The sequence below is a fragment of the Petromyzon marinus genome, chromosome 72 (genome assembly GCF_048934315.1).
Source record: "Petromyzon marinus isolate PM22_M1 ecotype Great Lakes invasive population chromosome 72, UKy_Petmar_22M1.pri1.0, whole genome shotgun sequence".
Classification (NCBI taxonomy): Eukaryota; Metazoa; Chordata; class Hyperoartia; order Petromyzontiformes; family Petromyzontidae; genus Petromyzon; species Petromyzon marinus.
In genome coordinates, this window is record NC_133738.1 from 6,757,853 (window position 1) to 6,763,852 (window position 6,000).

Consider the following 6,000-nt stretch of genomic DNA (forward strand, 5'->3'; position numbering starts at 1 on the left):
GTGTATAGTGTAGTGTATAGTGTATTGTATAGTGTATAGTGTAGTGTATAGTGTAGTGTATAGTAGTGTATAGTGTAGTGTATAGTGTAGTGTATAGTGTAGTGTATAGTGTAGTGTTGTGTATAGTAGTATAGTGTATAGTGTATAGTAGTGTATAGTAGTGTATAGTGTAGTGTATAGTGTAGTGTATAGTGTAGTGTATAGTGTATAGTAGTGTAGTGTATAGTAGTGTATAGTGTAGTGTATAGTGTAGTGTAAAGTGTAGTGTATAGTGTATAGTAGTGTATAGTGTAGTGTACAGTGTAGTGTTTAGTGTAGTGCATAGTAGTGTATAGTGTATAGTGTAGTGTGTAGTGTAGTGTATAGTGTAGTTTATAGTAGTGTATAGTGTAGTGTATAGTAGTGCATAGTGTAGTGTATAGTAGTGTAGTGTATAGTGTATAGTGTAGTGTATAGTGTAGTGTATAGTGTAGTGTATAGTGTAGTGTGTAGTGTAGTGTATAGTGTAGTGTATAGTAGTGTATAGTGTAGTGTATAGTGTAGTGTATAGTAGTGTAGTGTATAGTAGTGTAGTGTATAGTAGTGTAGTGTATAGTGTAGTGTATAGTGTAGTGTATAGTGTAGTAGTGTATAGTGTAGTAGTGTAGTGTATAGTGTAGTGTATATTAGTTATTGTAAAGTAGTGTAGTGTATAGTAGTGTATAGTAGTGTATAGTGTAGTGTATAGTAGTGTATAATGTAGTGTATAGTGTAGTGTATAGTATAGTGTATAGTAGTGTAGTGTATAGTGTAGTGTATAGTGTAGTGTATAGTGTAATGTATAGTAGTGTAGTGTATAGTGTAGTGTATAGTGTAGTGTATAGTGTAGTGTATAGTTGTGTAGTGTATAGTAGTGTATAGTAGTGTAGTGTATAGTGTAGTGGTTAGTGTAGTGTATAGTATTGTGTAGTGTAGTGTATACTGTAGTGTATAGTAGTGTATTGTGTAGTGTATAGTAGTGTATAGTGTAGTGTATAGTAGTGTAGTGTATAGTGTAGTGTATTGTAGTGTATAGTGTAGTGTATAGTGTAGTGTATAGTGTAGTAGTGTATAGTGTAGTGTATAGTGTAGTGTATAGTGTAGTGTATAGTAGTGTAGTGTATAGTAGTGTAGTGTATAGTGTAGTGTATAGTAGTGTAGTAGTGTATAGTGTAGTGTATAGTGTAGTGTATAGTCGTGTAAGGTATAGTGCAGTGTATAGTGTAGTAGTGTATAGTGTAGTAGTGTATAGTGTAGTGTATCGTAGTGTATAGTGTATAGTATTGTAGTGTATAGTGTAGTGTATAGTAGTGTAGTGTATAGTGTAGTGTACAGTAGTGTATAGTGTAATGTATGGTAGTGTAGTGTATAGTGTAGTGCAGGGGTCGGGAACCTTTTTGACTAAGAGAGCCATGAAAGCAAAAAATTTGGAAATTTATTTCAGTGAGAGCCATATAATATATTTTAAAAGTGAATTCAACTAAATGTCAGTATAATAAGCCTCTGAATTTATTCTTTTAAATAATGTTGTTATAACACTCACCATTAATGCGACTTCTGGTGCTGCATGGATTTGCTGATGTCTTTGTAGTCGGGTTGGTACTTGGTGAGGTTAAGCTTCATGCAAGCGTTGAGGCTTTCATCCGTTAAACGTGATCGTAGGTTGGACTTGATGTTTTTAAGATGTGAGAATGACTGCTCACATGCATACGTAGATCCAAACATGGTCAATACAGCAATACTCACACGCTGCAGTGTGTGGTATGTGACAGGAAGCGCGTTCCAAGTTTTGAGAATCAGCTGGTCTTCGGGTTGGAGTTTTTTCATTTCTGTCCACATGTGCTTGCTCGCCAACTCCGCTTTCTGTCGCGTGATTCTTTCCAAATCTTCATTCAGTGACTTGAACTTATTCACCCACATGTCTGAGGCCTTCAGGTCAGCCACTTCTGCTTCAAAATCTCTGACGGAGACACCAGGGATGTAATTCAGGTCGGCTGTGTTCAGTGAACACTCGTTTGGATGGGTGATGAACTTAAAAAGACGAGTGTGCTCACGAAATTCTCCAAAGCGTGCTTTGAAGGACTGTAGGAGACTGGATGTGCAGCCAGCTAGCTGGTGGAGATCAAGGTTTTGAATGGGCTCACTTGCTGTGCATGCATCTTTAAATTGGCTCAGTTTTTCAAAATGTAGTAAACGACCTGTTTCAAGATCCGTGATGAAAAGCTCCAGCTTGTTTTCAAAAGCAAATACAGCTTGTTGAAGGGATAACACTGTATTTCCAATGCCTTGCATTTTCACGTTGAGCTGGTTCAGATGTTCAGTCAGATCTACGAGATAGTAAAACTTGAGGAGCCACTCGGTGTCGGCTAGCTCAGGATGCCCGACGCCTTTCATTTCAAGGAAAGTCCGGATTTCGTTCAGGCAAGCCGCAAAACGGCTAAGCACCTTCCCTCTTGACAACCAACGCACATTGCTGTGCAAAAGCAGACCAGGATAGTTATTTACAACTTCATCCAGCAGTGTTTTAAACTGGCGATCATTTAAGGCTCGGGCAACAATAAAGTTGATCACACGAATGACCAGCGACATCACTTCGCCAAACTGCCTGTCACACATCTGAGCACAAAGTGCCTCCTGGTGTATAATGCAATGGAAACTTAGGATGGGTCTATTTTCATGTTCACGGAGAAGCGCCACAAATCCTTTGTTTTTCCCCACCATACACGGAGCACCATCAGTACACACTGAGAGAAGTTTATCCATAGGTAGACTTTTTTCTTGAGCAAACTCCATGAAAGACTTGAATAAATCCTCACCTCTTGTGGACCCTTTTAATGGCAGAACAGCAAGACTTTCTTCGCGCAGTGTGTCACCAACAGCATATCTTGCAATCACGCTGAACTGCGACAAATGGCTCACGTCTGTTGACTCATCCAAAGCCAGAGAAAAGAACGGCGCTGCATTTATGTCCTTCACTTGCGTTTCCTCCACTTTGTTTGCCATCACGATGGTACGATCATGAACAGTTCTTGCCGACAGAGGCATGTCTTGTATCCGTTTGATTATCTTGTCTTTGTTCGGAAGATCATCAAAAAGTTCATTGGCTACATCCAGCATGAACGTTTTAGAATACTCGCCATCTGTGAATGGTTTTCCGTTCCTCACTATTGCTAAAGAACCAGCAAAGCTAGCCGAATTATAGTCACCTTGCCGGGTCCATACGCGGAGTTGCTGCTGGCTAGCTTGCACCCTGCTCAGAAGCTCTTGGCACGCTTTCTTTCTGCTGTCTCCCGCAGGGTATTTTGATGCAAAGGTAGCGTGGCGCGTGTCGAAGTGCCGCTTTACATTCGACCGTTTCAACGATGTAATTTTGTCATTGCAAATTAGACACACCGCAGAACCCGCTCTCTCCACAAAGGCGAATTCTTCGGTCCATTCGTCCTGAAATGTACGATACTCGTCGTCTTTTTTTCTTTTCGCCATCTTCTTCGTCGAAGGGTTAGCTTTGAGCTAATGACCGAGCAGACGCAGTCTCAGACTGATTCAAAAGGGGGCGTTTACCTGTTTTACCCAGCAACGGCAAACGTAGGCCAGTATCATCCAATTAAAATAATGGACAATTGCTCCTGCAGCCCTGAACAGGACATGCGCAGTGAAAAATCGATGGATGGATTAAAACAAGTGAGAATATTTTGTTTTATCTGCGAGCCATATGCAATCATCAAAAGAGCCACATCTGGCTCGCGAGCCATAGGTTCCCGACCCCTGGTGTAGTGTATAGTGTAGTGTATAGTGTAGTGTATAGTAGTGTAGTGTATAGTAGTGTATAGTAGTGTAGTGTATAGTAGTGTATAGTAGTGTAGTGTATAGTGTAGTGTATAGTGTAGTAGTGTATAGTGTAGTAGTGTATAGTGTAGTAGTGTATAGTGTAGTGTATAGTGTAGTGTATAGTGTAGTGTCTAGTAGTGTAGTGTATAGTATTGTAATGTAAAGTGTAGTGTATAGTGTAGTGTATACTAGTGTAGTAGTGTATAGTGTAGTGTATAGTGTAGTGTATAGTAGTGTAAGGTATAGTGTAGTGTATAGTGTAGTAGTGTTTAGTGTAGTATTGTATGGTGTAGTGTATAGTAGTGTATAGTGTAGTGTATAGTAGTGTAGTGTATAGTGTAGTGTATAGTAGTGTAGTGTATAGTGTAGTGTAAAGTAGTGTATAGTGTAGTGTATAGTAGTGTTTAGTGTTGTGTATAGTAGTGCAGTGTATAGTGTAGTGTATTGTTGTGTATAGTGTACAGTATAGTGTAGGATATAGTGTAGTGTATAGTAGTGTTTAGTGTAGAGTATAGTGTGGTGTATAGTAGTGGAGTGTATAGTGTAGTTTATAGAAGTGTATAGTGTAGTGTATATTGTAGTGTATAGTGTAGTATATAGTGTAGTGTATAGTAGTGTATAGTGTAGTGTATTGTAGTGTCGTGCATAGTGTAGTGTATAGTGTAGTGTATAGTGTAGTAGTGTATAGTGTAGTGTATAGTAGTGTATAGTGTAATGTATATCGTAGTGTATAGTGTAGTGTATAGTAGTGTATAGTGTAGTATATAGTAGTGTATAGTGTAGTGTATAGTAGTGTATCCAGTGTTTAGTGTATAGTAGTGTAGTGTATAGTAGTGTAGTGTATAGTAGTGTATAGTGTAGTGTACAGTAGTGTATAGTGTAGTGTATAGCGGAGTAGTGTATAGTGTAGTGTATAGTGTAGTGTTTAGTGGTGTAGTGTATCGTGTAGTGTATAGTGTAGTAGTGTATAGTGCAGTAGTGTATAGTGCAGTAGTGTATAGTAGTGTATAGTGTAGTGTATAGTGTAGTGTATAGTGTAGTGTATAGTAGTGTATCGTGTAGTGTATAGTGTAGTGTAGTAGTGTATAGTGTAGTGTATAGTGTAGTGTATAGTGTAGTGTATAGTGTAGTAGTGTGTAGTGAAGTGTATAGTGGTGTCGTGTATACTAGTGTATAGTGTAGTATATAGCGGTGTATAGTGTAGTGATATAGTGTAGTGTATAGTGTAGTGTATAGTAGTGTAAGGTATAGTGTAGTGTATAGTGTAGTAGTGTTTAGTGTAGTGGTGTATAGTGTAGTGTATAGTAGTGTATAGTGTAGTGTATAGTAGTGTAGTGTATAGTGTAGTGTATAGTAGTGTAGTGTATAGTGTACAGTAGTGTATAGTGTAGTGTATAGTAGTGTTTAGTGTTGTGTATAGTAGTGCAGTGTATAGTGTAGTGTATAGTAGTGTATAGTGTAGAGTATAGTGTAGGGTACAGTGTAGCGTATAGTAGTGATTAGTGTAGAGTATAGTGTGGTGTATAGTAGTGGAGTGTATAGTGTAGTTTATAGTAGTGTATAGTGTAGTGTATATTGTAGTGTATAGTGTAGTATATAGTAGTATATAGTGTAGTGTATAGTAGTGTATAGTGTAGTGTATTGTAGTGTCGTGCATAGTGTAGTGTATAGTGTAGTGTATAGTGTAGTAGTGTATGGTGTAGTGTACAGTAGTGTATAGTGTAATGTATAGCGTAGTGTATAGTGTAGTGTATAGTAGTGTATAGTGTAGTATATAGTAGTGTATTGTGTAGTGTATAGTAGTGTATAGCAGTGTATAGTGAAGTGTATAGTAGTGTAGTGAATATTGTATTAACATTGTAGTGTATAGTGTAGTGTATAGTAGTGTATAGTAGTGTTTAGTGTATAGTAGTGTAGTGTATCGTAGTGTAGTATATAGTAGTGTATAGTAGTGTATAGTGTAGTGTACAGTAGTGTATAGTGTAGTGTATAGTGTAGTGTATAGTGTAGTGTATAGTAGTGTAGTGTATAGTGTATTGTATAGTGTAGTGTATAGTGTAGTGTATAGTAGTGAAGTTTATAGTGTAGTGTATAGTGTAGTGTATCGTCGTGTATAGTGTAGTGTATAGTGTAGTGTATAGTGTAGAATATAGT